General features: G+C 45.6%; 2 long non-coding RNA genes across 4 annotated transcripts; one reads left to right on the forward strand and one right to left on the reverse strand.

Annotated features, from left to right (window-relative positions):
* Window positions 1–1506: 1506 nt before the first annotated feature.
* Window positions 1507–14750, forward strand: LOC134471757 (uncharacterized). Of its 3 annotated transcripts, none has more exons than XR_010041355.1 (3): window positions 1507–1677; window positions 12819–13816; window positions 13930–14750. It is a non-coding gene; the product is annotated as an uncharacterized LOC134471757 (long non-coding RNA). The 3 variants fall into 3 exon arrangements; XR_010041357.1 differs by lacking the exon at window positions 1507–1677 and adding an exon at window positions 9277–10092; XR_010041356.1 differs by lacking the exon at window positions 1507–1677 and adding an exon at window positions 12137–12369.
* On the reverse strand, window positions 9129–11366 carry LOC106026936 (uncharacterized). The gene is made up of 3 exons (XR_001200534.2): window positions 10961–11366; window positions 10501–10543; window positions 9129–9313 (listed from the first exon to the last, which is right to left on the reverse strand). It is a non-coding gene; the product is annotated as an uncharacterized LOC106026936 (long non-coding RNA).
* Window positions 14751–20675: the final 5925 nt, after the last annotated feature.

The raw sequence follows: 20675 nt of genomic DNA on the forward strand, positions 1-20675 counted from the left end.
TTTTGTTCCACTTAATGGTTATAATTTGTTCTACCTACATCCCTATTTTTGGTCCAGAGAAGTTAAAATACTTATTCTTTTCCTTATAAAAGTAGTGCTTACTAGGAAAATGTACAACTACTACTTTATTAACATTAACAACAAACAAAGGAGCACACATGTTCTCCAGCAGTTTAGTTACTTTCCAAAATAAGTTGCTACAGCAGCCACCAACAAACTATGCGTATGACTGATTTTGTTACTTTTGGACATGATGGATATTATCATATTTGACGTCTCTGCCTCCCCGTGGAACCATAGTGTTATGATTTTAACCTAAAATTTCCCTACAGGGTGCATGGGTTGAAGGCGAGGTCTGTGGTACATCAAGGTTCAGAGGAGGAGCATTTGGGAAATGACTGGTCGTGGGGGTCTGAGCTCATCAGTGATCCATCAGTGGACGCATCATTGATGACCGGGAGGGGACTGCAAGAGGGGGAGCTGAGTTGGAGGAAATGGGTCGGTGAAGGCCCTGGAACCCTGAAACCATGAGCTGAAACACACTCTCCTTTAATGTTCTCAGGTATTTTGTCACAGGAATGGAAAACTAACACAGATATGCACGACACATAAATATACAAAGCAACTTCTTAAGACATTAGATGAAGTTTTATATACGTATATATATTTTACATGTTCATTGGGAAGTTTTTTATTTTTCCACTGAATTCTTTATATTTTTCTTATTGATTTATAGGAGTTGTTTATTTTTTTCTTGATTTTAATTTTTGGTAATTTTTATTTTAAAGTGAATAAAACTAAACAAAATGAAACATAATAAAGCCAATCAAAATAAAACAGTGTGGCACAGGGTTTCAAAACAGGTTCATAGGAAATCAACAACAGTTACCAAAATGCCTCTTATCTTCAAAATAGCTGCCCATAGCTCCAGACATAATAAAATCAAGCAAAACAGAACAGAATAAAACCAGTAAAAACAAAACAATAAGTGCACTGCAGGATTTAAAAAAAAGAGAGAGAGAGAGAGAGAGAGAGAGAGAGAATAGTAAATCCAGAATGGCTATCATAATAGATCTTGTTATCTTTGAAATAGCTACTCATGTCATCAGATGTAATAAAATCAAACAAGACAAAACAGAATAAAACCCAACCAAAAATAACAATGAAACTGACACAGGACTTCAAAACAAGATAAGAGGGAATTAACAATGGCTACTACCTTCAGAAAGAGATCCCCCGTAAATGCCACACTGCATTGTCATCCTTTGAGTAGATGATAGTTTACCCTGCAGCTATCGGTCTGCAAAGTCAGTGAAACACTGAACACTGTCAGCATTAAGTTGTGTTTTACCTCAGTAGCTATCATCATGCCTGTGTTTCCCCAGCTCAGCTGGTCACTTACAGGGGCTGGGGGTGGAGGATGTTGGTTCTTCTTGTCTCTGGCCCGTGTGCTGGACGGGGCTGGCATCTAGGCCTCCTCCCCTGCGGTCCACCAATGGTGCCGGCTCACAGGAAAGGGGTGGTGCCTGGTTCTCCCAGCGGCCCATGCATGGTGTCAACTCCAGGAAGCTCTTGGTTTCTTGTTCTACGTGAGGTCTTTATTCAGGATGAATGTTAAGTCTGTAACATGTTGGGATATTTTTCCACTTTGTCATCCGCCTTGTAATTACTTTGCTGGTAGGTTCTTGTCCAGGTAGGAAAGCCTCTTTGATATACAATACTCTTTAACTTGTTGTTTAGTATTTCATAATTTGTATTTTTACATTTGTATTTGTTTTTGTGTGAAGAATAATAGTGGGGTTTAACTTTCTGTTTTCCGGGTGGATAATCAGTTGTGACTAAATCACTCATGGAAAGCCCGAGCTCTTTCAGAAAAGGCTGCCATCCAGCCCTTGTTCTGCCTCCATCCCAAATCACAGGCTGGAGCTTCGCAACTCCGTGCTTCTCGCCCATACTGATGGAAGGGCTCAGAGAGCATCAGCTCTCTCTGGGAACTGACCCTGGCTCAGGGAGAACAGAGGACTTGCAGAGCCACGACAGGAGCTGGGCTTTGATGCTCCAAGTCGGTGCTCTCTCTGTAAGTCATTCTGCTCCACCTCGGGTCTCTAAATGCCAACACACACCAGGTCAAATGGGTTGTGCCTTCTCTGCTGCAACATGACATTGGGAATCTCTTCTGTGAGTCCACACAGGTAGGACCTGGACCTGTGGTGAGGACCAGTCCTTAGTGTCTGAAGATATTTTCCAACCACCATATTTGGTAGCATAAAAGTTTCTTTTTTTAAAGTTTTTTTTTTGTTGTTTTAAAGATATTAAGACAAAAGAGGACATAACAAAGCAGATCAGAACAGGACAATGTAAGCAACAGAGTATTTCACCACAAGATAACCCATAATTAACAGTAGCTACCATAATGTCTCTTTCTTTGAAATAGTTCAGCATAACTTCATATACAATGATATCAAACATAACAAAATAGTATAAAACCATTCAAGAGAGTGAAAGTATTACAGGGCATTCAAATAACAGAAAACGAACAATGGCTACTATATTATCTCATTTTCCATAGGAAATTTTTTTACACTATCACACATAATAAAATCCAATAAGATACAATATAATAGAGCCAATGGAAACAGAAGAACAAAAGCATGGTAGGACTTTATAGTAAGATGATATTAAATCAGCACTGGCTATTATAATGTCTTGTTTTCTTCAAAATAGCTGTTCATACTATCACAGATAATAAAATCAAACAACCCAGAATAAAATCATTGCAACTAATGAATGCAAACATTATAAGGCTTCAAAGCAATGTAGTGGGGAATCATGATTACCATAAACTCTTATGTACTCTTACCATTTCTTATACTAGGGAAACTATATGGTATTTATACATGTGAGTTTGATTTATTTCACTTATGAGTATGTTCTCAAGCTGTGTCCATTTATAAATATCTCAATGTGATCATTCTTTATAGCTGAGTAGTACTCCATTGTATAAAAATACCACAACTTTTTTATCCATTCCTTAGCTGATGGACACTTAGGTTGTTTCCAAGATCTGGCTACTATAAATTGTGCTGCTATAAACATGGGTGCACATATATCACTGTGGTATGATGCTTTCAGTTCTTCTGGGAATATGCCTAGAAGTAGAATAGCTGGGTCGAATGGAACTTCCAATCTCAGCTTTTTGAAGAATCTCCAGACTGACCTCCACAATGGTTGTACCAGTCTACACTCCCACCAACAGTGCAGGAGAGTTCCTTTTCCCCGCTACAGCCTCTCCAGCATTTGTTGTTGGTAGTTTTCTTGATCCTGGACATTTTTTCTGCAGTGAGATGGTATCTCAGTGTGGTTTTAATTTGCATTTCTCTAATGACCAATGATGATGAGCATTTTTTCATGTATTTATTTGCCATTTGTATTTCTTCATCTGAGAACTGTGTATTCATCTCAGATGCCCATTTTTGGACTGGATCTTTGAATTTCGGGTCTGATTTTTATTTAACAGTTTATATGTTTTAGACAGAAGTCCTTTATCTGAGGGACAGTTCATTAAGATTTTTTTTCCCAGTTTGTGGGTTTTCTTTTCTCTATGCTCGAGATTTCTTTTGACATGCAGAAACTTTTTAATAAGACATGATCCCAGTTATTGATTCTGGGAAGTATTTCCCGTTTGGTTTGATTCCTGTACATGAATTCTCTACCTACCCTTATGTCTTCAAGATTTTTACCTAATTTGTCTTCCAATAGATTTAGTGTTTCTGTTTTAATACTCAGATCTTTGATCCATTTAGATTTTAGTTTAGTACATGGTGATAGGCATGGGTCTAGTTTTAGTTTTCAGCATATGGAGAGCCAGTTTTTCCAACACCATTTCTTAAAGAGACTGTCGTTCTTCCAGTGAACCTGCTTGGCACCTTTATCAAAGATAAGGTGGTTGAGTGTGTTTGTAGTTGTGGTTGTATCTTCTAATCTATTCCATTGATCTTCGGCTCTGTTTTTATTCCAGTATCATGTTGATTTTACTACTGTTGCTTTGTAGTATAACTTCAAGTCTGGGATTGTGATGCCTCCTGCCTTGCCTTTGCTACTTAGAATTGCCTTTGCTATTCTAGTTCTCTTCTGGTTCCAGATGAATCTTAGGAGTGATTTCTCTAGATCTATGAGGTATGTTGATGGTATTTTCATTGGGATTGAATTGAATCTGTATAACAGTTTTGGGAGAACGGTAGCATAAAACTTTCTAAACCTGCAGCGACTGAATAGCCACTGATGCCAGAGAATAGGAGTCAAGGCTCATGTACCAATGCTGTGCACTCTGTACGGACCTGAGATACTGGGTCCTGGCCATTTCTCTTCTTTGCTGGTCTGTCTGTCCAGTGTGTCAGTCCTTAGAGCTGAGCTCCTGTCACCCACTGGGCTCCTGCCTCTGTGGCTGGAAGACTCCCTGGGAATCTCTCTGCCTGGCTTTGCCCTGCCAGAGGCACAGGTGACCAGCTCCTGGGGAGGCACCAGGCAGAACCTCCCTGGAGGAAGAGCCACACACCCGAGGGTGCACCATTTGGGAAGCTGTTCCTTGTCTGCTCTGAACAAGCATTTCTGAGATGTTAGGTGACAATGCGAGGGAGGATCTGGAGTGGCTGAATCACCAATACAAGAGGCCACCTCCCTCCGACTCCTGTGATGGTTACTCCCCCCAGCCTGAATGACCAGGATGGCCATGCCAGGACATGTCCTGCCCCTCATCACCCCTCAGCTGCTAACTCCAGGCCCAGCCCTGAGCCACCGTGGAAGAGCAGAGTCCAGGGCCAGGCTGGGAAGAAGCCCTTTCTCTGCTCTATCTCTGGAGCAATTCTCAGGGCCCCGTCTTATAAATTTATATAAGAGGGAAGTATTGGGGCTTTTTCACATCTCTATTAGATGTATAGAAACACTGTCTGTGGTTTTATTGTTTTTAAATTACCGCAGGCCTTAGTATTATCTTGAAATAGAATATTCCATGGTAACTGTGATGAGTTGGAGGCCAACTAAATATGATTGTATCCAAGCCCAGAAATAATTCTAAAGCAGAATGGACTCCTTGGAAGCCACATTTCTAAAGGATCTCGATGGTAATATATAAACCACTGAAGTAAAGTTCAAGTGGTGTGTAAATGTCATCAGGTCCAGGATATTAAAAATGCCATTTTATAGCATGCATAGTTTGGGTGGAGTTCATGATTATTAAATCTTGGATAGCACGAGTCAACACATTCAGAATGTTTTATATTCTTGTGTGGGGTCACGCGGATGTGTTCCCCTGCCCTCCCAACCCACCCACAGGTCTGTGAGCAGAGCCCTTTGCCCGATGCAGAAACAGCCAGCTTTGGCTATAGGGAGCCCAAGGGGAGATGCCGAAGGACGGGGAGCCAGCTCTCTCCCAAACATCTTGCGGTGGCCCCTGCCCCCAGGAAAAACCTGTTTTGGATCCCATGAGCTCTTTTCAGCACCAAGTATGTGAGGGTCCTGCAACAGAAGTGCCCTGCAGAGCTGAGTCCAGTTACCCTGTTACAGGGCTGCTCTCGGCAACCTGATGCCACCCCCTTCTGTGACACCCTCCCTCGGGCCTGCCTCTTGGTTATGTTTCAAGCTTCCTGTTTGCTGTTTTTGTATAAAGAGGGCTGACTCATTCATTTCACTTTAATTCGACAAGCATTTATTGAGGACCTGCTATTTTAGGCGCTGTGGTTGGTCATTGTCACCTATTTATCTCCAAGTGGAAAGTCAGTAATGAAGATAGAAACCAGACTCCATAGACTGGAATATAACGCTTCTGGTTTTCACAAATGTACATCAAAGCCTTAAAGACTGCTAGGAGCATGCAGGGCTGAAAACACTGTGTGTCATGCAATGCTCAGCAGGCTTGCACGTGCGTGCATGTGTGTGTGTGTGTGTGTGTGTGTGTGTGTGTGAGCACGCATGCAGCATTCTCAATCTATACACTCACCAAAATGTAGAAGTACCACCTACTGAGCTGAGAGACTTGTGTGGCCACTCCTGGACCTCCTTGGAAATGGGGCAATCCAGTCTAAATCAACCAGAGCCTGAAAACTCCGGGCAGGGCAGGAACGATTTTCCCTACACAAAAATGTGGCCACTCCAGACAGATCTGGCCTGAACACAAGTGCACACAATTTGCTTTGCACTTACTGTGCAAAGCACATACTGCAACCAGATGGCCAGGTAAGACACACCCCTGATCTCAGGCCACTGGGCAGGGGAGGGGAGACAGATCCACGCACAGTCCTCGGCCTGGAGGAAACCCACTGGTGGTGTCATGAGGTTGGACCTCCGAGGGAAAGGGTTGAGGACATCACACTTAGGCCATCTTCCCACTGCACCTGGGTCCCCAGAAATTCCCACGCAGGTGAGGCAGGTGGGCCACTGGGGCTCAAAGCCCAGGATGATTCTGCTCTGCTTGTCCTATGAAAGAAGGGCTTTGTAGACTTGGGTTTTTTTTAAAAGCATCTTTAAGCAGATTTCAGACCCAAAGACACAGAGTTCCACTGCTGCAGGTGCAAGCGGGACCCAGTGTCACTCACCTGAGTTATCCCGTGTCGGGTGCCTCCCTCCCATCACTACAGCACAGGCCTCTTGTGGCAGAGCCAGCTCACCCTCAGCATTGGCCCGAGACTGGGACGACTTACCTAATAAGGCTGAGACTCCTTGAGCTTGTTTGGCTGACATTAAATAGCAAAGCCCCTCAGTCATGAACCTGGTGGAACTTGCAGCCTTGTGCCAGGCTGTGTGGCTTAACTTTTCCACACCCTGACTTAGAGGGGCATGATTCCAAGTCAGCTCCCCACATCCTGTCCAGGGAAAGTGAACATCTTTGGGAAAGTTTTGTGAGGAACCACATGGCCATGGACTGCGGATTTTCTTCTGAGGGTTTTATATGCTCCAGCCAACTGGCTACGAAGTCACCCATAATAGCCGTGACTCCAGCCTCCCAGCACCCCCATCCTCCCCAGGATGTGCACAGAACTGTGGCCCAGATCTCTGCCCTCCACAGCAGAGACCTGCTCTCTGCCATGGCTGCTTTCTCACGTCTGTTTTCTACTGGGAAATTTTTCACAGGATTTGGCAGAGCTCGGCCCAGTTTTCCAAGTGACAGAGTGACAGCGCACGTGTGTGTGGCTGCAGATGGTGCACCTGGGCTGTTGGGAGCTCTTAGGTCAGGAGAGGCTCCACCCTGGGCAAAACCAAGGACATTTATAGTTCTTATTTCTCTTTGCAACCTGATTCTTATATGGGCCCATACTGACGTCAGTAATAAACAATAATAAGATTGTAAGCTATTGCTCTTTATAATAAAATTATGTTTCTTGGATGTATTATAAATCTAATAGCTATTACATCAGCACCCATAACTATATATCATGCTTACCTTTTAAACACACACGGAATATTATATGGCTCAACCGAAATGTCCAGATTTATTATAACTGGTTGGCCACAGCCCTTATTACGTCACAAATGACTAATCGGGAAAACATGAAGGAGATGTGGTGACAGAGGTGGACTCCCCCCTGGCTTTTGGGGGCACAGAGTGACAAGTGGGTGGCAGCTGCCTTGCTGCCCTCCCCCCCCCGCAGATGTGGCTATGGGGGGCCCTGGAGAAGTCTCCAGGTGCTACGGGAGGGTCTATGAGCTTTGCTGAAGGGCGTGACAGTCACAGTATGCACCTCAGATGCAAAATAACTTCTAAGTAATAGGTTTGTCATTCGGTTTACTTTAATAAATCATCTCCTCCTCCTGGGAGCCTGTGACTTCATCACCCTTGGGGAAGGTTCTGAATGTCCTTGTACAGAGACCTCCTCACACGGGGCTGGGCTGTCTGTTTTTGTTTTCTGTGTTCTCATAAAATGCAGGCACAAAAGAACTGGAGTTGATAGCCAAGGGTCAGAAATATGGAGCTGAAATATTTCAATAAATTATTACTAATAGTAGTTATACTTTAAGCCTTTCCTAGCTAGTCCACTGACAAACTCCAAGGGGTCTCTCTTAAAGCACCCCCTACACACACACACCAAATCAAAGGGGCTCTGGGGAAGGAGAGCTTCCTAGTTTTCTGGGAGAAAAACCAAAGTGCATGGCACCCAGGAATCTCTCCATGCTGCTCGAAGAAGGTGGGATTTTAGACCTCAGGTCAGGGCTCCACTGACACCTTAGGAACGGGGGTGGGGGGAGGATGCCCACTGGGCCCTTCCACATCCTCCTGAGGGCTGTGGCAGGTGACACAATTACAGACACCTCAGCCAGCTGAGTGATCAGTCTCCACCAGCCAGGATGCCCAGAGGACGGGATGAGGGCAAGGTCTCCATGCTGGGCTTCGTGCTCCCTGGAGCACCATCCCCAGTGAGGACAGGGCAGCGGGGGACACAGCCACTGTGTGACCCAGGGAGCAGCCTGTGGGCTGTGCATGCGGGGTCCCAGTGCCTTGTCTTCCTGTCCACAGCACTGGTGAAGAGAGGTGGCCTGTGGGTGTGAGGCACGCAGGGGACTAAGACAGACAGGGAAGGGCCTGGCTGTGGGGACAATTGCCCTGTGCCAACTGACTTCCCAGACTAGAGAGCCCAGTGTGAGATTCCCAGCTTGGCACCTGCTCCAGAACCTTCCTGATGAAAAAAAGGTTGTCTTCATTAAGAGCATTAATATTCATGCGGCATGGTAATTTTGACACAGAAAAGGTCTCTGTAACCTTTTCTTGTGTGAGAATTTTTTACTTCTCAAGGAAATTACAGTCCAGCAATGACTTAATTAATGCTGGGTTTCCTCAGCAGGTTTGAGAAGCTGTCAGTTTGGGGTTGCAGGAACTGTCAACCAGGGAGCAGCCTGGCTGGGAGATGGGCAGGGAGGCCCCCGCCCCCATGGGGCTCCGTGGGCTGGTGGGGGACACGAACTGTCCCCCATTAGTTTTAATTTAGCAACCAGCTCTCTCTAATGCTGGGTCATTTATTATTGGGACAGAGGGCACAGCTTGAATTAATATTCCATTTTTCACCCGGCATATTTATTCTTTTTATTGTAATGATTTTGCTTCTAATCCATTTGGCTCTGGTAATTTTAGCTGAAGAACAACGAAGTGGGTGCCCCAAGAAGAGAGGTAGCCAGCAGCCTCGTTCCCAGCTGTGATAGCCCCAGAAGTGAAGAAAACTGTCCTTGTCTTAAAAAAGCATCCCCTACCACCACCACAGAAATGGCTCTGAGCGATGAGCAGTCAGGTGTCAGGGTGGCTTCCACACTGCTTTCTGTCCTGGAGGACCTGCCGTGGACAAGGAGACAGGATCAGGAACCACTGTCCAGAGCTGTGGTGCTCCGAGAGTCTTGGCAGCCCTGCATGGGTCTCCTTTTCTGAGCTGACACTCCTGAGCCACTGCCAGGGAAGGCCTGGGGTGTGGTCCAGGCCCCCCACCCCTTGGTTCATCTCTGCCCAATCTGTAGCCTTTCTGGGAATGTCACACATGCATGGGACTCTGCTGCAAAAGACACAGCAGATCCTGTCCTACACACACATGAGCCAGGCGCCATAAAGCAAAGGAGCAGAGGGACTGGGGAGCGCTTGTTTCCAGCGGTCATAAATCTGCTCCGTGGATGGGCTTCCCTGTCATCCACTGTGTGCTTCCTGGTTTGTATTTCCAAGACACTGACAATCAGTTGGAACACTGCTCTGCAACGTTCTCCAGGTTGGAATAAGGAAGACAAAGACTTCCCAGAGCTCCTAAGCACCAGAGGGCTTTCGGATGACAGGAGTCTCCTATATCACAAGCAAAATGGAAGCTTCCAGAGCACTTAGGAGCAGGGGCCTGCCTCTGCAAGGCAGGGTAGAAGCCTGTTTCAGCAAACATCAGGAGTCCAAGGGGAGAAGGACAAGAGTAAAGGTCAGTTTCCAGCTGCAGAGAATAAATCAGCAGTGTTTCTGCACAGGCACACACGGGCATGTTCAGGCACAACACCCACAGCCCACCCTGACTGTCTTCCTGGGCACATACGGGTTGTCTGGTCACAACAACCCTTCAAGATCGGATGAGAAAAGAAAGAACGGTATGTGCTCCCCTAGGAGCTTCTTGGTCTGAGAAGTGAGCACCCCAAGGGGAGGAGATCGCAGGATGGACACAGGTCTCATGGATCCAGGCAGCAGGCCGGGAGGCCACACTGGAGCCTGCCCTTGGGTAGCAATGGGCAGGCTAAGCCAGCAGGTCAGCCTTTGGAGCTGCTGGTGTCACAGCAGACCTACAGCCGGTCCCTGAGCTCCGAGACTAAGCCAAGGCATTGCAATTTGAGTGGAAAACACCAGCTCACCAGGGTCCTGGTGCATACTTAAATTCACGTTTTTACAACCTGATGAAAAATCTTCCCAGGAGGAAGGCAGAGTCTCCGTGCCCCTCCACCTGTACTAAATTCTGCAGTAAACAAAATAAGCGCAGCCCTGAGAGTCGTGTTCGTACTTACTGCTGCTGAGCGCTGGTGGGGCCCCCCGGGCCGAATCCACGGGCTGAGGATAAATAACACACACTATGTTTTTAATATCCTTAGGTTCCCAAATAAAATAAATATTTTATACCACCGGGGCATAACAAAGTAGGCAGATGGACCAGAGAGGCGGAATTAGGAGCCGAAGAGGAGGCAAAAAAAAAACCCAGGCCCTTGGTAGAAGCAGGAGAAGCCGCATGGGCAAGGAAGGGGAGAGCGCCGGGGTGAAGTTGGTAAATAATAACAAAAATATATGGAACATCTGGTCAGGACCGGGAAATATCTCTTACCCTCCGGAGAGAGACCAAAGACCAGGCATGTTTCCAGGGCCGTATTTACTGGCTGGTGATGGCACTACAGTAAATTTCCTATGCCTCCCCTAAAATCTCTTCCCTTGTTCCGATATTAAGAACTGGGGAAAGGGCACAGGTGGACTCACCAGAAGAAACCACAAAGGAACTGCAAGGGAACCTGCTGTCCCAGAGCCCTCACCGAGCAGGAGGTGCTGGGCCTCCTGGTGCTGGGCGGAGACGTTCCCCACCACCAGCGCTGCTTCAGGCTGCAAAGGAGATCTTTGGGCTGGAACTGCCCTCTAGTGGGACCCCGAGTTCTCCACTGTGGGTGCCAAGGGTTTGAGGTGGGAAAGGTGAGGTCTGGAGTTCACAAGGACCAAACAGAAAGGGCATCTGCCCTGCCCGAGCAACCAGGATGGCTTTGGTGGCAGCTCTGAGCTCTGGACCAACCCGGACCAACACCATCACAGAGCTTATACAACCACAGCTTACAGAGGGGTTGAATTTGCTCAGGGCTGTCACTTACGGTTGGCTGGCTCCCAGGCAGTGATGTAACGGAAAGGCCTGCTGGACAAAGGTCTTAGTTCATGTGGCAAGAAAACAGAGCCGGGGGAGAGACAGGGTGGAAGGGATGAGAACCCACAGATGCCTAAGCCCGTCTCTGGGACCCACCCAGACACACCTGGAAGTGTGTTCCACCAACCAGGGTTGGATCCCAAAGCCAGTCAAGCTGAAACTAAACCCGAGGCATCCGTCTGAGTGCTAGGTAGATTCCCATATGACTTGTAAGCAAATGGGCCAGCAAGGAGCCGAGACTGGGCCACCGAGAGCAGGGAAGGGGTGGGCGGGAGTCTGTAGCAGCTCCCTTCCAGGCTTCATTTCCTACTAAGAGACCCTGGTCCTATTCAGGTATCAGGCACAGATCTCCTGATGGGGAGGATGGGCCTACTCTTCCTGCACTAGAGAGTACATTATAGTAGCTCTATCCAAACTAGCTCATAATCGTCAGCGACTGGTGTAGGAGCAGGTACACGATCCTGTTCTGACCAGAGGAAGGGTCTTTAGGAAAAGAATCCTTCTCAGAAAAAATGACGAAGCCTCTGAAGAATATCTCCTCTTCTCACTGCCCCATTTTTAAGTGACAGTGTGATGTCTGGAATCACAATGTCATTCTGTGGCCTGAGATAGCGACCGTGATGGTGCAAAGTGTGAAAGGCATTGCAAACAGAAACAGTGGCACACCAAATGGTGGGGCCTGGCCCACAGCTGCCGAGCAGCTTGGCAGTATCTGAGCTGGCTGATCGTGTTGTTTAAGGCCCTCACCTGGGCAGACCAATTTCCTGGACACTCTAACCATACAGTTCATCCCAATGCTAGCAGAATCCCAAGATGATGAGACACAGCAGGAAAAGGAAACTGAGCGGGAGCAGATAGTAACGGGACTGAGTTGTGTGGAGTATTGCAAGAGCAGGACGAGAGACGGGACCAGTTCGCCCTGCAAAATCAAGCGCATCACATGTCCTTCGCGGCATGGGACCAGGAAGCTGGGCGAAAGGTGGACAGTAGCATCAGATGCTTGGGGTGACTGTAGGGAGGACGGCGTGTAGGTTGCTGGTGTCATGGGTGAGCTGGTTCCAGGGACCCTGACAGAGTACTGGCCCCAAAAGGCTGAGAGATGAAAATCACCAGGCCAGGGGCCATTGAGAGGAAAGCAGAGACCCAGAACAAAGTCTGGGGTCTGCACAATGGGGACACCCAGAGAGAGAGGGGGCAGGAGGATCCTCAGGAGCTGGGGGGAGAGAGAGCACAGCGTGTACACCCAGGAGGGAGCGGGCTCTGGAGGGCTGCTCCGACTCACTTCTAACTTTGTACTCTAGTTCTGTTACTCCTCTTGCTAAGAGGGGCGGAATTAACCTGCTTCCTGAACCAGAGAGCCCAGGAGTCTGTTCTGAGAGCCGGGATCTCTCCCTGCCCCTTTTGATGCCCCTGTCGCTTGTTTTGCAGGTTCTGTCATCTCTGCCCGCAGGTCACGCGGCCCCATCACAGCGACGCTCACACTTGTCCACAAACACAAGCTCGGAGGCTGAAGGCAGAAAACACCAGTGAAAACCCTCTGGGTGCAGTGACCCTGTGGAGTCCAGGACCCCGGAACATCCCCAGGAATGAGCTAAACACACTGCTTACATAACAATGGGACTGTTCTTCATAGCTGTGACATCTTAGCCTCAAATTATGCTAATAGGCTTTTTGAAAATGCTGTTTTTGTTTTCAAAATACTTTCTGATGTGCTCTCTTCCTTTAGTTTCTTAAGGATCCCAATAGGTTAAGAAAGAGAAATGAATGCCTAGTCCACAGCAGAGACCCAGAGAGCCAAGGGGAAGTTCTATGGATCCTCTCTGCATCCAGGTCCCATTACCTGGCCCTCCCCTTGCACTGGCGCTCGGGTCCTGAACCCTCGGAGTAGAGACTGGTTCTAGGCCCTGACCTGAGTCACCAGTGCCAAACACCAGAGCCTTCCAGAGCTGGGCTGGGGCCGCAAGGACCAGAGCTTCCTCTGCACCATCCTCTGCAGGCTGCTTGCTGCCTCCAGCCCAAGTGAGGGGATCCATGGGCTCCCCAGGCTCCTAAGTTGGCCAGGACCAGGGAGAAATGACATAGGACCCTCCAGAAGCCATCTTCACCCTTGCTCTGACACCGAGGGTAGGTTTGTGCCCACCCTCTGCTCTGGGTTGCAGCTGTCACTGTCTTATTTTGGGGAATGATTTCCAAGCCCACAGTTCCAACCGGAGCTCACTTCCCAAGCCTTTCCTCAGTGCTCCCCACCTATGTTCTTGGGAGGCCTCCTCTGAACCCTGTGCTCAGATGGATGGAGAGCAGTCATAACCTGGACGCCACACCAGCAGCCTTCTTCACAGCATCCCTGGCCCCTGCCTCCGATGCCTCCTTGCAGCCTGAACCCTCGGCTCCCTCCTAGCCAGCAAGCCCACGTCTGCAGCCTTGTGGTGAGCACTGAGAGGATGGAGCCTAAGTCAAGGGCACTAGGCAGGGTATGTAACTGCAGGTTAGGAGCAGGCAGGACCTTAAAATGGTCTAATATCAACCTCATGTTTCACAGGCACCCCAAAGGAAGCCTCAAGTTCAGGAAATAACCATAAATGACACAGCTAAAGACTGGCAGAATGGCTTGACCCTGGTGAGCACTCCAGCTGCAAGACTGCAAGCTTCCCAAGGAGGACAGGGCTGCCAGAGAGGCAGGAGAAGAGCTTTTCATCCCTCTTGAAGTCAGCTCCTGGCCTGCACCGAGCTGCCCTGGGCACTGGGCGGGGGAACGAAGGAAAGCAAGGCGTGCCAGTGCGCGGGCTGCCGGGCTGCTGCGTCCCAAGACACCTGAGTGCCGAGAGCGTGCGACGTGCTGCTGTCCTAAATCCTGCCACAGGCAGCAAACAAAAGCAGGAAAATGGCGGCCCATCTGGCTGGGGTGTAGCTCAGAGAGAGCATTTGCCTGGGTGTTTGAGCCTCAGATTCAATTCCTAGTGCCACAGCAGGAAAGGGAGGAGAGAAGGAAGGCAGAAAAGAAGGAGGGAAGAGAGAAGGGAGGGAGAAAAGAGGCAAGGAGGAGGAAGGAGGGGAAGACATGACTACCAAACACCGGTCTCTGTGTGAATAATACAGCACGTCACCAGGCCGCTTAAGTCAGGACAGATATTCTTTAAGATAAGCAGAGGATACGCATACTGCTCATTTTAACTTCATCCATGAAATAATGTATTTTGTACTCTTTTCTAATTTCTTTTGGGGGAAAAAGTCTTGTTTCATCTGCCCTGCTTTGCTCCTGTGCCTGCTTCTGCCGGCCGCCGGATGTCTGGGTTTCACTTGCTGATTTAGATGCTCGGCTGACACATTCAACCTTTTAAATAAATCATTCATTTTTTTAAAGGTTGGATATGTCATAGTGTTGTGATGCACCCAATTTTTTAAGTAACCGTTTATTTGATGTCGGGCATATCAGACATAAAAATAAATGTGACTTGGTAGAATTTTTTCAAATATATTTTTATTAGTGCCTATTAATTTTACAAAACACTGGTTTCCATGTGGCATTTTCGTACACAGTCATACGCACACCTCCTGTTACTCTGGCTTACATCCTTCCGTCCTTCATGCCCTCCCTCCTTGCTGCCCTCAAGCCATTAGTCTTTGGGATACCACGTCCTAAGGAAAACGTACCACACGTCTCTGAGTCTGGTTTATTTTGATGAGCATAGTAATTTCCAGGCCCCTCATTTTCCTGTGACTGACATAATTTGCTCTTCTTCATGACTGAATAATAATCTAGTGTGTGTGTGTACACTACATGCTCTTTGTTCATTCACTTGCTAGTGGGTACCTAGGCTGGTTTCATATGTTGGCTATGGTGAAACGCACCACCATAAACACAGTATTCATGTATTTTTATACTACACCGACTTTTAATTCCTGTGGAATATACTAAAAAGTGGCATAGCCAAGTCACATGTTAGTGTTAGTTTTTGTTTTCTATGGAAACTCCATAGCGTTTTCTGAAATGGCTGTACTAGTTTACATTCCCACCGGGAGCCCAAAAGTTACCTTCCCCACCCCCTGAATCCTCATCAGCATTTATGACTCTTTGCATTCTTATCGGGGTGAGATGGAATCACAAGGCGGTTTGGGTTGGCATTTCCCTAATGGATAAAGGTATTGCACAATTCTTCACACGCTTATTGACCATTTGTGCTTCTTTTGAGACATGTTGGTTGAATTCATTTGCCCACTTTTTAATGGGATTGTTTGTCTGCTTGGTGTTAAGTTTTCTGGGTTCTTTATGTGTTGTAGATATTAATCCTCTGTTGAAAGAGTAGTTGGCGAGACTTTCTCGGATTCTGCAGGCTGTTTACTGTGAGGTGTTTCCATTGCCTGCAGCACATGCATCATACAACCATTTTGGGAATGGGTATGATACAACTTGGTTCCTTTTTTAAAAAAATTCTCCTCCCATCCCTTCCTCCGCCCTCCTCCTCTAACTGCTCTTTCTGCATTTTCCATCTTATTGACATTATTAATCTGAGCTCATGTTTATGGCATATAATGTTTGCATTCACTGAGTTTATTAGGTTCCTGTACAGCATACTTTATTTTACTTATTTCTCCTCCGCTCCTATAGTCCCATTTGTTGCTTCTTGATATTATTTCCTACACTTTTGGAGTCCTATTCAGGTAGTCTTTGCCTGCACCTCTGCTTTCAAGAGCTTCTCTTACATTTTCTCCAAAATTTCCTATCTTCTACCTAGGTCTTTGAGCTACTGTGAACTCATTTTTACACAGATAGTTTCAATCTTCTACATATAGACGTACAGTTTTACCTGCACTATTTGTTGGAGAGACTGTCTTTTCCTCAAAGGATGTTTTGGCCTGCGTAATCAGAACTGCCCTGGCCTGTGGCAGCACAGGTTTGCTTTTGTGTCCTCCGTCCTATTTGCGTTGGTCCATTTGTCTGTGTGTGTGCCAGCATCATGGTGCTTTTGTTACTACGACCTTGAAATCAGATTCTGCAACGCCTTCAGCCTCTCTTTGCTTAGAATTGCTTTGGCAGCTGTTCTAGGGATTTTGTGTTTTCATATGAATTTTAGGATTTTTTCTATTTCTGTGAAGAACATCATTGAAACTTTGATGAGGATTACATTGAATCTATGGATCACTTTTAGGAATTCTGTGGACTCATGAGCACAGGAGGTCTTTCTATTTCCTGATATGTTCTTCAATTTCTGTCTTCAGTGTCCTGTAATTTTTATTGTAGAGATTTTTCACCTCCCTGGTTTGGCTGACTGCTAGATGTACGTTTTAAAATGATTGTAAATGGAATTATTTTCCTGATTTCTTTCTCAAAAAGTTTGTTATTGGTATACAGAAAAGATACGGGGTTTCTAAATGTTGATTTTGTGTGCTGTGGTAGAGCTTAATGCAAACACTTGATATCTTTGATCTGAATTTACTTATTTAATCAAAGAATTGAGAATATTTTCGGCCATATTCAGGAGAAATTATGGAACCCCTGTCTCCTGTGCCCATCTCTGTTTCCCGTAGCCTCTCCCTCCTGACACCCCCTCACGGCCAGCTCCTATCATCTTTCTGCCCTCCTCTCTCCAAACCTAGTTCTTAGGACAGGATTCCAAAGCAGCTGCTCACAGTGCATCGTGGATGCACCCAGGGTACAAGGCTGAGCAGCGGCTGCTTAGCTGTTTATCAAACTGCTAGAGAGTGCCATGGGAGGAACAAACAGAACTCTAGTTTGCCCTCCTCTCTCCCCACAGTCCATGAATGGTGCTGACTCACAAGGAAAGGCAGGGGTCTGGCTACTCCCCTGTCCGTGCACTAACATTTTAAAAAAAATTTTATTTAAGGAGAAAAAGAAAAAATGCAGAGAAAGGGTACAAGTAATACAGATTTAAAGAAAAAATAAACAGTGGGAAATCCCTAGTTAATGGATTACATATTGTCATCTTAGAAATAGTTGTTCAAGTTACAAAATGAAAGCTTATAAAGTGGACATCTCAACAGTGAGACTGCAAACAGTTCTGTTCAATGATCCAACAAAATTCAGTAATATCATTATCTATCTTATACACTTAAATATACATGCAGTTATATCGTTTAGAGCACTTTCTTTTCCTCTCTTTTGTACAATGACAATTACACATTTTGGGTTTTGTTGCTCCCACAGTTCTTATTAGTTTTTTGGAAGAGAGCAGAACCAAATGTGACAACAGAACAGAGTCAGTCAAATCAAAACGGTGGACATAATAGATAATGTCAAAGCATAATACAAGGTGATCAACAATGGTTACCATAATGCCTCCCGCTATCTCTAATAGAATTGCCTATATCATCAGTTATAATAAAATTGAACAAAACAGTAAAGAACAAAACCAGCAAAACCAAAACATTGGAGACATTAAAGGTCTTCAAAAGTAGATAATAGTCAACCAGAATGGGCATCATAATGAATCCCACTATCTTCACAGCTGTTGCCTAAACTTTCGAACCTGGTACTATCAAGCAAAACAGAATAGAGGGACATCAGTCAAAACAAGATGGTGAGAGCAATACAGGGCTTTAAATCAAGATAATGGAAAGTCAAACTGGGTTACTATAATATATCCTGCTATTTTTAAATTTATTTTTCCTTTAATTAAAAGAATAAAAATAAAAAAGTAAATAATAAAATGGAGATTGAGATAAAAGAGGGCATAACAGCAAAACAGCGCAGATCAAAACATAACCATTTAAGCAAAATAGTGTTTCACCACAAGATAATCCTGACATAAAAGTAGTTACCATATTGTCTCTTTCCTTGAAATCTTTGAGTATAACTTCGTATACTGTAGCATCAAATATATCAAAACAATGTAAAGCCATTTAAGAGAATGACAGTATTACAGGGTATTTAGAATCAACTAACAGAAAATGAACAATGTATAATCTCCTTGTCTATAAAAGTTTTTGCTTATACTATCATACATAATAAAATCCAATAAGATACAACCTGTTTAGACCAATGGAGACAGAAGAACAAAAGCTTGATGAGACTTCAAAACAAGATGATACTAAATCAGTATTACCTCTTAAGATGTCATTTTCTCCAAAATAGCTGTCCCTATCATCCAATCTTCTCTGCCTCATTTCTGTTGAGCTCTTTTTCTGTCATTAGTTGTCAGTTTGTCTTCTTCATTTTGTTTTCTGCTCCATTCATTGTGGCCTCTCTGCCACTATTTCTGGATTCTTTGTATTTTTCTTTTTTAGAATATCCTGCAGTATTCTCTGTAGAGTTGAATTGGTGGTTGCATATTCTCCTAGTTCCTCTTTATCCTGGAAGTACCTTGTTTTTCCATCAATTTCCAGGGATAGTTGTGCAGGAAGTATCAATCTTGACTGGAGATTATTACCTTTCAAAGCTTGAATTATTTCCCCCCATGCTCTTCATGATTTCATGGTTTGTGCCAAGAAATCTGCTGTAATTCTGATGGGTGTTCCCTTGTAAGTGATTTGTTTCTTGTCTCTGACCTCTTTTAATATTCTGTTCTTGTGTTGGATTTCTGTAATTTTAATTATTATATGCCGGGGTGTTGCTCTGTTTGGGTTGTAAGTGGCTGGGGTCCTTTATGCTTCATACAACTGAGTATCTTTACCTTTTGATAAATTAGGAAAATTCTCCTGGATTATTTCTGTGAGTAGCTTTTGTAGTTCATTTGTTTGTGTCCCTACTTCTTCTTTTATGTTCTTAATTCTTAAGTTATAGATCCTCTTATCATCTAGTCTTTGTATTATTGCTGTTTATTTCTTTGTTATTTTTAAGAAGTTTTTCATTTCATTCTCCCATATTACAAATCTGCCCTCCAGTTCAGATAATCTGTCCATAGTTTCTTTCAAGCTGTTATGCCAGTTTTCGATAGTTTTTAGTTTCCTGGTAATCTCTTTGAACCTGCTTCACGTATTCAATGCTTTCTCTATTTTCTCTATCAAACAATTCTCCCCTCTTTTTCTGTTCTTCCATTCCATCATCTGTTTTTTCTTGGGTGGGGCTTAGCATTTCTCTAACTATTATGCTTATGTCTAGCTTCAGGTCATTAATAACTTCATTCCTGAACTTGTCTATGAGGCTCTGGAGATAGTGCTTTATATCTATTGGTGCTGTGTCTGCTATTGCCTCTTTCTCAGGATTGGGAGCCGAGGACCCTTTCTTGTTGCTGCCTCTTCCCATATTCTTTATTCCTTATATATGCAAGCGTATATAGGAGGCCCAGCTTCCTTCCCTGTTGGCCACAGTCTGATTGAATTGCACCACCTAGGTGTTCCCATCCACCGCAGCGCACCAGGAAGTTGCAGACCAGGCAGCCTATGCGGGGCCCACCCCTCCAGGTCACCTTCAGGCACTGGGACCTGGGTTGTGCTAGCCTACTGGATCTCAGCCAGCAGCGTCACGTAGGCTAGGCACTGCTCACCAGTCCCACTTGAGAGGGGGATATATGACTGAAGTCACTACAGCGCCCTGTTCTAGCAAGTCTGCCCGGTCCCAGAATGTCCTCTGTTGGAGCCTCCTAGATCATGGAAGAGTCCCAGTTTCTCTCACTCACCGCAGGTCAATGCACAGCTCTCCGCCTGTCCTGCTTTCAACTCCATTCACTGATTCCCGTTCTCAGAGCTTCCATGCGTCTCTCTCCCTGCTGAGCCGATGTAGACGCAGCAGCAGCAGCAGCGGGAAACCCAAATCGCGGCTTCCAATGTCGCAGGTTCCAGCTTCCACACTGAGGCTTTATCTGTTCCTGTTATAGCACCAGGATTGCATTCCCAGTTAGTTTCTCTCAGCCCAGTTCATTCTTGGGTCAGCAGGGCATATCTCCACTTGCTTATGATTCCTTACTCTGCACCATTCCTGAATTCTAGGCTGGGTCTTTCAGAGAGCCTCCGTAGCTGCTGCTATCTGTCCGCCATGTTCTCACGGAAGTGCACTAACACTTTTTATAGAGTTATAGTGAAGAAGACTGTGGTTGGGGCTGGAAGAGGTGAATTTGCACACAGGACAGGAAAGAGAGATAGGCCAGATGTGCACTATCTGACCTGTAGCCTCAGGAGAAAGGCAGACCAATAGACTATGTGATAAAGAACTGAATCTTCACAAAATGCAACTAGCTGGAAGCTGAACCTCTGGAATGTGGCATGAGGAGTGTGAGGAAACCTCTTCTAGAAAGATTTATCAAACTAGTCAAGGTTATTGAAGACAACATTCACATTCTGGAAGACGATCAAAAACTACTGCAAATTGAGAACTGTTGAGCAGCAAGTGGG

Source organism: Cavia porcellus, unplaced genomic scaffold, assembly GCF_034190915.1.
Source record: "Cavia porcellus strain 051 isolate PalLab524CR breed Dunkin Hartley unplaced genomic scaffold, mCavPor4.1 scaffold_20, whole genome shotgun sequence".
NCBI lineage: Eukaryota > Metazoa > Chordata > Mammalia > Rodentia > Caviidae > Cavia > Cavia porcellus.